Source organism: Cricetulus griseus (assembly GCF_003668045.3).
Source record: "Cricetulus griseus strain 17A/GY chromosome 1 unlocalized genomic scaffold, alternate assembly CriGri-PICRH-1.0 chr1_1, whole genome shotgun sequence".
Taxonomy (NCBI): domain Eukaryota; kingdom Metazoa; phylum Chordata; class Mammalia; order Rodentia; family Cricetidae; genus Cricetulus; species Cricetulus griseus.
In genome coordinates, this window is record NW_023276807.1 from 141686415 (window position 1) to 141696405 (window position 9991).

The following is a 9991-nucleotide window of genomic DNA, read 5'->3' on the forward strand; positions in this document are numbered from 1 at the left end:
ACTAACTCCGTAGGGAGGGTCTGCCGATGCAAGATGGCTTCCAAATACCCCTGTTCATGTTTTGTTTAAAAAACTGTAAATGGAGATCTTTATATTTCAATAAATGATTTATTATATATGATTTAAAGTTATGAGGGTCTACTACTTCTTTTGTTTTGCTTTTTAGTTTGACTAGAATCCCACTCAACTCCCTTCCTATAACTCAGCAGGATTTTGTAATAAAGCTCAGGTTGGCATTTACCTTTGTGATCCTTCTGCTTCAGCCCCCAAAGTGTTAGTATCCTAGCCATGTAGCATGATGAGTGGCTTCTTTTCCGTTTTTTCTTCTTTTTTCTTTTTTCTGAGTAGACTAGTTAGTAAAGCAGTTTTATGTTTACAGGGCAATTGAATGGAAGGTCAAGATCTCCCATATACTAGTTGGCACCACACATGAGCAGACTCCCCATCTTTACTGTAGCCTCTCAGAATGTACAATGTTTGCTAAAAAGATGACCCTGATCCACGCCTCATCACCTATGCTATGCTTCAGCCGTCTCTGTGAAAGTTATATGTAGATTTATGTTCTTCGCAGTTTGTCAGTTATCTGGTATCTCATCATATAAATCAATGCAATTAATTAATGGAAATTATAATGTTAATAATTGGAAAACAGGTCCCTGTTTCAAAATAACCCCCTATTGTCCAAATTCAGACAGTCTATATATCCAAGCCTGATCCTTCAGAGCATGGCTGTTCATTGGGTGTTAGCTCCACCTTGGCTCTGCCCAGGAAGGAGAGAGATGCCTGGGAATAAAAACACTTCTGTCTGAACAACAGCTACACAATTCCATCCTTTAACGTAACACAGACAATTCTGTCTACTTTATCTGGTCTAGTGATTTTTTTTTTTATTAGGGATTTTAAAAAACCCTCCAAAATGATTTTTTTTTATGTTTTTGAGTCTTACAATAACTTAAAAAATGCTACAATGACAGGGAAGACATCTCATAAACGTAGAAACCAAGATACTGCAAGACTAATGTCGTCTGAGAAAGCCACATAACTGAGTAATATGATAGCACTAGGGGCAGAAATTCCAAATACGTAAACCACACTATCATTTGCATGATGAGCCAAGGAGAAAGCAAGAGACACTGAGAATATCAGCATACAGAAGTAGCTTGCCTGGCTTCTTTGGTATTTTCAAAGACAAGCAATGGATAAGTGCTGCAAGCGCAGAACTATTCTATGTGTTTGTAATCAAAGCCTTTCTTTTCAGGCTGAAACACACCAGCCCTAATAATGGGCATTGTGATTTTAACAGTGGTGTACTTCATGAAAAGCAACTCCGGAAAATGGCCGGCCATATCAGAATCCATCATAAGCTAGGCAATTTCCCTTGGGATAATAGCAACAGAAATGTTTCATTATCTTTAACTCCAAATATGCATAAAGGCTAAACCCAACAGCATCATGGCAGCAGTGTTTATAATAGAGACAATTGTTTCATCCAGCGTTAAAATGTGTGTGAAAATACGTATGTGTTCTTAATTAGCAGTTTATGTCATCTTGCCCCACCTGGTTACACAAATAGCACCTGTGTCCTGAAGAATAATGAACGTCATTTCCCAAATAGATTCGTACGCCAGTAATGTTTCCATCATCTACACTGTAGTTTACATACAAAGTGATGGAGATATCATGGACACATGGTCTCACGTGGCAGGGGAATGTATCTGTTCCCCCCATCCTGGTTTATAGTCTAATTGGAATTTTTAAAAGGTTTGCCACATTAGCCTGGCAGATGGCATTTGCTTTATCATTGTTCATGGGTATTAATGACTTCCCTCTAGAGCGTGTGTATCCTGTCTATTTTGAATTTCATCACATTTCACGCCTACTGCTCCAAACAGAATCAGAACCAGGTTTTTCTGCGTGGAGCTTGGCTTGTAGAATGGTTGGTCTACCCAAGTTGGGCGCCTGACTATGATGGAGCTCTCTGAAACAAAGGAAAGCTGTTGGGGGTCTGTGCTGGTTATGCTGTCAATCTTCGTTGTGTTTAGCTGGCTCTCCCATGGGACTCCTGGTAGAATCAGGTGTACACAAAGCCATTTTCAGACTGGATGCATCCTTCATGAGCCTGGGATGATTACGCCTCCTTTCTTCCTCCCTCAAAAGGCTGAGTTTGCTTTTTCAAGTAGAGAAAAACGCATGAGAGCATGACACAATGGGCCAGCCACAGGAAGCCATTTTTAAAATTAATTCCCTCCAAGAATATTTATTATAAGACAGACTTCTCTTTGTGGAGTTGATCTCTAAAATGTGTAAGCTTAAATGAGGCAGCTGGAAAGACTTCATTCTAGTCAACTTAGGAGCCGAGGGGACCAATATCTCACACAGAAGAGCGGGGCAGAAAATTATGATTGGAGGCCACAGGCCTTCCTCGGAGTAATGAAAAGCTTAAGAGTAGAACACAAAGTGCCACTCCCTGAATGGTCTTGATGAAGCTGAGGGTTTTCTGCTTGGAGGGGATTCAGGCAGACGACATGCTGAGGGCTGGGAGCTTGGATTGGGGTAGCTCCTTCTGATCCTGTCTTTGCTGTGATTCCAGACACTTCCATGGCAGCCTGCATGTCTCTTTCCAAACCCATTCCTATAGTTTTCAATCGTACTGAGCTGGTCATTAGTTCAGGCCCTGGGATTCAGCAGTTATTACAAAGTATAAGACTGCTTCATCGAGCTCATAGTGCTTCCCCACAGCACAGGACAGATCTTGTTTGAGGTACAAGGTCAGTGTGTTCCCCTGGGACAGAGGCTGATGGATTTGCTCCCAAGCTGGTTGTAAAGACTGGGATTTTAAAAAGTCACTTTTACTTTTAGGTGTGTGTGTGTGTGTGTGTGTGTGTGTGTGTGTGTGTGTGTGTGTGTGTGTGTGTTTGTAGGTATGTGCACATGACTGTAGGGACCTGCAGAGGTCAGAGGCCTTGGATTCACTGAAGCTGAGGTTAGAAGCTATTGTAAGCTCTTCATTGTGCCTGGAGCTCAGGTTAGATGTCATTTTGAATCATTCAGTGTGTGTGGTGGAAATTGAACTTGGTCCTCTGCAAAAGCAGAACACACTCTTTTGCTTTTTCGAGATAGGGTTTCTCTGTGTAGCTTTGGAGCCTATCCTGGCACTCGCTTGGGAGACCAGGCTGGCTTCGAACTCACAGAGATCCACCTGCCTCTGCCTCCCAAGCGCTGGGATTAAAGGCGTGCGCCACAAACGCCCGGCTCAGAACACACTCTTAACTGATGAGTCATTTCTTTAGCCCAAGCCCTGGGTTGATCTGTCTGTCTGTCTGTCTGTCTGTCTATCTATCTATCTATCTTATCTATCTATCTATCCTTTTCCCTCCCTCCCTCTCTCCCTGCCTTCTTCCCTCCCTCCCTTTCTTCCTACCTTTCTTTTGAGACAGGGTTTCTCTGTGTGATAGCCCCATCTGTCTGGGAATTTGATTTGTAGAGCAGGCTGGCCTGGAACTCACAGAGATCCACCTGCCTCAGTGCTGGGATTAAAGGTGTGTGCCACCATGCTGGGCTTGGATTTCTTAGTGCCGGCATCCCTCAGTAGTCATGGAGCTTAGCACCAGGCCCCCATGCAAAAGTGAAAGTCTGCACTGTTCAGTGCCTCATGTAAGGTGGTACAATATCTACATGCAGGACCTCATGGACACCTAAGGTCACAGCTAGTGTATGTACGGCACCCGTTGCAATGCAAGCCCTATGCAAATAGTTGTCAGACTTTATGATTAAAGAATAATAGTGACAACATAGAAGTCTATGCATGTTTAGTATAACTACAACTTAACCAGAGCAAGAGGAGCCATGCTCAACCTGTGCTAAAGAGACGGGGGTAAGGAGGTGGGGGAGTGGTCTGTGAAGGGACGGAAGGCTACCATGGGGTATGCCTATACATTGCTTCTTTACCTGGATTCAGAGTGTTGCTCAACAAATCTATTTTATTTTTGGCATGTTTCTGGACTTTGTTTTTCTCTAAATGTTCTCCATCCATGGTTGGTTAGATCTGTGGGTATGGAGAGCCCACAGTTGCAGAGGGCAGACAATATGCTGCAAGTTTTAATGTATCTCTGTATATAGTTAATTTACAAATATTTCATATTTTCATGAACTTTTCCTTTTGTTTGTGAGTCAGGGTTTCACTATGTTGCCTAGGTTGATCTGGAACTCACTAAGTGGCTCAGGCTGAACTTGAACTCAGTTTTCCTGCCTCAGTTTCCAAAGTGCTGTGATTACAGGCCTATACCATCACATCTGGCTAATGGTATTTGAAGTTTTTCACTTTCAGTTAACTGACCTTATATTCTGACACCTTGCACCCCCAAATGCATATCACTTGAAATGTTGGTTCTGCATGTAGATGAAAACCTGGTATTTGTCTTTCTGGATCTGGTTTATTTCATATAACATAATGATTTCCAGTAGCATCCACTTCCTCTCTAATGTCATGCTCTCATTGTTTTTGTGTGCCACATTTTCTTTATCCATCCATCTGTTGGTGGATATTTGGTTTGATCCATTTCCTGGATCTTGTAAGTAGTGCTGCAACATCTTTTTTGTTTGTTTTTTCGAGACAGGGTTTCTTTATGTAACAGCCTCAGCTCTCCTGGCACTTGCTTTGTAGACCAGGCTGGCCTCAAACTCATAGGGATCTGCCTGCCTCTGCTTCCTGAGTGCTGGGATTAAAGGCGTGTGACACCAATGCCTGGCTATATGGGTGCTTTTTTTCCCCTTCTGTTTATATTATTGCACTGGCAGAGAACTCTAGCACAAGATAAATGGAAATGGTGAAAGTCACACATGTCCTTGCCTGGTTCTGGATGTTATAGGAAGGTAATCAAGCTCTCCCTATTTGATGTAATGCTAACAAAAGAGTTTCACAGATAGCCTTTAATGGGTTAAGGAAGTTTCTTTCTCTTCTAATTAGGTGAGAATTTTCATCTGGAAATGGATATTAAAATGCATGAAGAGCTTTTGTTTGCACATACTGAGATAATATGGTTTTCTTTGCCTTTTAAAGATTTAATTAATTAATTAAATTTATTTATTTGTGTATGTGTGTGTGTGTGTAAGCCTGGGTGAGTTTTTGTGTAGCACATATGTGCAAGAACCTGTGAAGGCCAGAAGAGAGTGTCAGATCCCCTGGAATTTGAGTTATAGGTGGTTGTGGGTCATTGTGTGCTACTGGGGACTAAAAGCAGGTCCTCTGCAAGAACAGCAAGTGCCCTTAACTGCTGAGCCATCTTTCCAGCACCTCCCCCTATTCATTTGTTTGTTTATTTTTTGTCTTTTTTTTCCCAAGACAGGGTCTCACTGTGAATCTATGGATCTTCTGGAACTCACTATGTAGATCAGGCTGGCCTCGAACTCACAGAAATCCACCTGCCTCTGGGATTAAAGGTGTGTGTCACTATGCCTGGTCTTGTGTCTTTTCTAAAATAACATTTTATTTATTTATTTATTTATTTATTTATTTATTTATTCTCTCTCTCTCTCTCTCTCTCTCTGTGTGTGTGTGTGTGTGTGTATGTATGTACATGAGTACACCACAATATGCGTGTGGAGGTCACAGGGTCATATTTAGAAATCTGTTCTCTCCTTCCACTTTGTGGGTCCTGGGGGATTGAATTTAGGTCATCTGGCTTAGCAGCAGGAATATTTGCCCACTGAGCCATCTCACCACAGTTACCATTCTTGTATTGTCTCTTTATGCAGCCCATGTTGGCCTCGAACTCACAGCAGTCCTCCTTCCTCAGCCCACTTACCGTGTGCTGGCACTCCTGGCATGTGCCACCACACTCGGCTTAAATATCTGATCTAATTCTCCTCGGAACCTACTTAGGCTTGGAAGGATTTTATACTGCTAAGGCATAAAATACATATTGGGGTATTCAGGAGATTCTCGAGGAAGATTAGGTAAATTATGTTTTCTCAAAAAATTGTCCTTGTCTTGTAAATTATTAGATTAATGAGCATTGAATTCCCGATAACATTCTTTTATTCTTTACTATTGCACAGTCTGCAGCATTATCCTCATTATGATATCGAGTGCCCATTTATGGTATTGATCATTGTGGGCTGTGCTTTTTTTTTTTTTTTGAGACAGGATCTTGATTTATAGACCAGGCTAGCCTTGAACTCATGGCAATCCTCCTGCTTTAGCCCCTCATGTACTGCAATTACAGGTGCAAGCCTTCATCCCTGACTTGCTGTCTCAGTTTTCAGTTGATAGCTGTGACTTGAGGTTGATTAATTTTATTGATAATTTCAGCTTTTGATTTTATTGTTTTTCTACTCTCAGTCATTTGTCCCTTTTCTATTTAATAGATTTCTATTCTTTATTAATAACTTCTTCTGCCCATTTCCAGTTAAGTTTGTTCTTTTTCTCTTCCAGCTTCTTAAGGTAGAGCTTTATTTATTTGAGATTATAATTTCTTCCAATATAGGGATTTAATTGTACAAATTTCTCTCTAAATCATTATTTTAGCAACATTTTTTTTTTAGATTTATTTATTATGTATACAGTGTTCTGCCTGCATGTCAGAAGAGGGCACCAGATCTCATTACAGATGGTTCTGAGCCACCATGAGGTTGCTGGGAATTGAACTCAGGACAGTTGGAAGAGCAGGCAGTACTCTTTTTTTTTTTTAAAGATTTTATTTATTTATTATGTATACAACATTCTGCTTCCATGTATATCAGCACACCAGAAGAGGGCACCAGATCTCATAACGGATGGTTGTGAGCCACCATGTGGTTGCTGGGAATTGAACTCAGGACCTCTGGAAGAGCAGTCAGTGTTCTTAACCTCTGGGCCATCTCTCCAGTCCTATTTTAGCAACATCTTACAAATCTCGATTAAATACAATACAATAAACAATTCAAAGTATTATCACCATATAAAGACAATAGCCTTTCTCTAAGCTAGGGGAACATGGAAGAAAAGTTTTAGAATTGGGTGTTGAAGCTAGACAAGAAACCAACAGAACATCTAAGTTGGGATCCATTGCTTGTCCTCCCTGTGAAGTATATGTGTGAATACTTCATAGTGGGAACACACAGGTAGAGAGCATCTCTTGGAAAACAGAGGCCATACCTGTCACTGCTGGGAACCAAAAGTGGCACTGAGGTTGAAAAGCTGTTTGACATTTGAAGTCATCCTATTGCTGACCCCATTTCAAAGAGAATGGTGATGGCTCAACATGGAGCCCAAAGATGCATGATCCTCTGTGAAATTCTAGGGTATTGATCAGAACACAGGCAGAATGGGGTGCAATCTGAAAGTAGACAGTGATCTGGTTATAGGTATGTCTATAGGTACAGAGTGATCTATCAGAGAGATCTTACATTAGGTAGTAAAGCATCCTAGTCTGCATCCTTGAGAGCCTTATCTCAACATAATTTTTCAGCCCGAATAACAAAGCACTCAAATATGTACACACACACACACACACACACACACACACACACACACACAGAGAGAGAGAGAGAGAGAGAGAGAGAGAGATGAGAGAGAGAGAGGTGTGAGTTGATCGGCTCACTGTTTAAGTATTTTATTTTGTTCACGTGTGTGTGTGTGTGTGTGTGTGTGTGTGTGTGTGTGTGTGTGTGTGTGTGTGTGTGTGCTCGAGCGCGCGCCCATAGGGACCCATGAAGGGTGCCTTGGAGCCTGTGGGACTGAAGTTACAGGCATATTTGTGAGTCTCCTGATGTGGGCACTGTGGTCCCAACTCTGGTCCTCTAATAAAATTACTCTTAACCGTTGAGCCAAATCTCCAGCCTCACTTATATTTTCTTGATATTGTTTTCATGACTTTCCCACCTAATAAAATGTTGCAAAGCAGAAACTTCAAATTTCCAAGCAGCAGAAATTGAATTTTGTTTGGTAAAGCATATGCATGATTTCTGGGCTCAAGTTCCATAGTACATGCATTACTCTTTGAGAAGCTTGTGCATGAATGCAATGTATTAATGATTGTATCAACTCTTATCCCCTTTGATTCTCCTCCTCCAATTCCCCCCAAACATCCCAACAACCCTCTCCCATATTTCTTTTCTCAGTCTACCACCATATTTAACAATGAAGTTCTTCCCCCGTCCCCACGCTCTATTATGAAAAGCTTCAAACACACAGAAAGTTGAAAAGCTCACCCACCCGATTCTGAAATTGATAACAACCACCTACAGCAATGGTTCTCAACCTTCCTAATGCTGTGACCTTTTAATACCGCTCCTTGTGTTGTGGCGGACCCTCCACCCCCAACCATAAAATCATTTCATTGCTACTTCTGTAATTTTGCTACTATTGTTCGTGTGTGTGTGTGTGTGTGTGTGTGTGTGTGTGTGTGTGTGTGTGTGTGTGTGTGTGTGTGAGTGTGTGTGTGTGTGTGTGTGTGCGCGCGCGCGCGTGCCTACTCTGTAATATTGGGCAAAATATTGCTCTGTAAATATTTTTGGAGATAAGGGTTTATTGATGAATTTGTTCCACCCAAAGGTTGAGAACCACTTACCTAAGGGTTTTTATTGGTCTCTTATCCAAGTCTGGGGTGATTGAGGTGATGGAGAAGAAGGAAAAGAACATGGCGGCAGTTTGCAATCCCCAGCACTTCTGCAATGAAGGGCACAGGTGGTCCTGAGTGGTGGGCTGTTTGCATTAGGCCTCTGAGTTTGTAGAACTTGGGGTGAAGTTTCTGGAATCCTCTTGATTCACCGAGATGGCAAACTTGCTATGCTGCTGATTCCAAATAAGCAGACACTGTTCAGCTTCAATTCCTCTTCAGAGTCGGAGCTTCTTGTGGGTTTTGATGGGAGCAACTTGGCAAAGGAGCCAGTCTGTGCAAAGAGGCGTGCTTCAGCGTGGAGTACTGCACACAGCGCTCTGTGTTTAGGTTATGCTACAGCTGAGGGCCGGCCACTTGCTCAAGATGCCCTGAACCAGTGACTTTAGAGTGGAGGCTCTTCATCCTTGCAGCTGTGCTGCGGGAGGGGCCCCGGGGCACCATCAGAATCGGCAGTTGTGGTCCTTCAGTTTTGGACCCATGAGCCTTAGCAGCTTCACCCTAGCTGGCATTCTGCTGTGATCTGTCACCTTTTGGGACCAAGTAGAGTTAACAGAAAATGCTCTGGGAAATCTAGAATTGCCTCATGTCCTGTTCAGTCACTGTCATGATCATGTACTTTGACTGACAGGCGTTTCCTCTCAGCATCTTTCAACCATCTGGGGGCTTTCTGTGGAAACTCCACATTTTTCCAGTAACAATACCACGTTGTAGCCAGAAAAGACCATTTTGCTTTTGCTTCTCTTATTTTTTTCTAGTCCTGTATTACCTTCCTTTCCAAAACATTTATTCTGTTTTGTTTCCTAATCGCTGTGCTGAGAACAATAGTAGTTGAGAGTTGGTGGGGAGTTTTTATAAACCAGCAACTGAATGTAAACAGTGGCTGAACAGTCAAGTCCTGGTTAGTCTTGAAACATTCTAACTAGTATCACTATAAATTGAATGTGCTTCATATTTTTGTTTTGTTTGGGTTTTATGTGCCAGGGGAGTCCTTTTTGACTGGCTTTTCTTTTTTGAATGTAGAGTTTAGATTTTCTTCTCTTTTTTGAGTGTAGAGTTTTGCAGTAGGTAGAACCAAGCCAGACTAGCTCCTTGTAGCTCTATAGCTACAAAACAGAACAGATGATGGGTTACAGTATGATGCTGTCCATCTGGGACCACATTCCATGAACATGGCTCCTTGACTGTACTATGCTTCTAAGAAGCCAGTTTTTTCTGGAAAAGTCAGCAACTGATCAGATGACTAATGACAACAGGGAATATGCTTATTATGTGCAGACTTTCATCATGTTCAAAATACTATTTTATTTGTTCATTGAAAACCTCGTACAGTTATACAATATTTTTTGATCATATCAACCCACCACTACTGTTATAACACTAAAAAAAAAGAA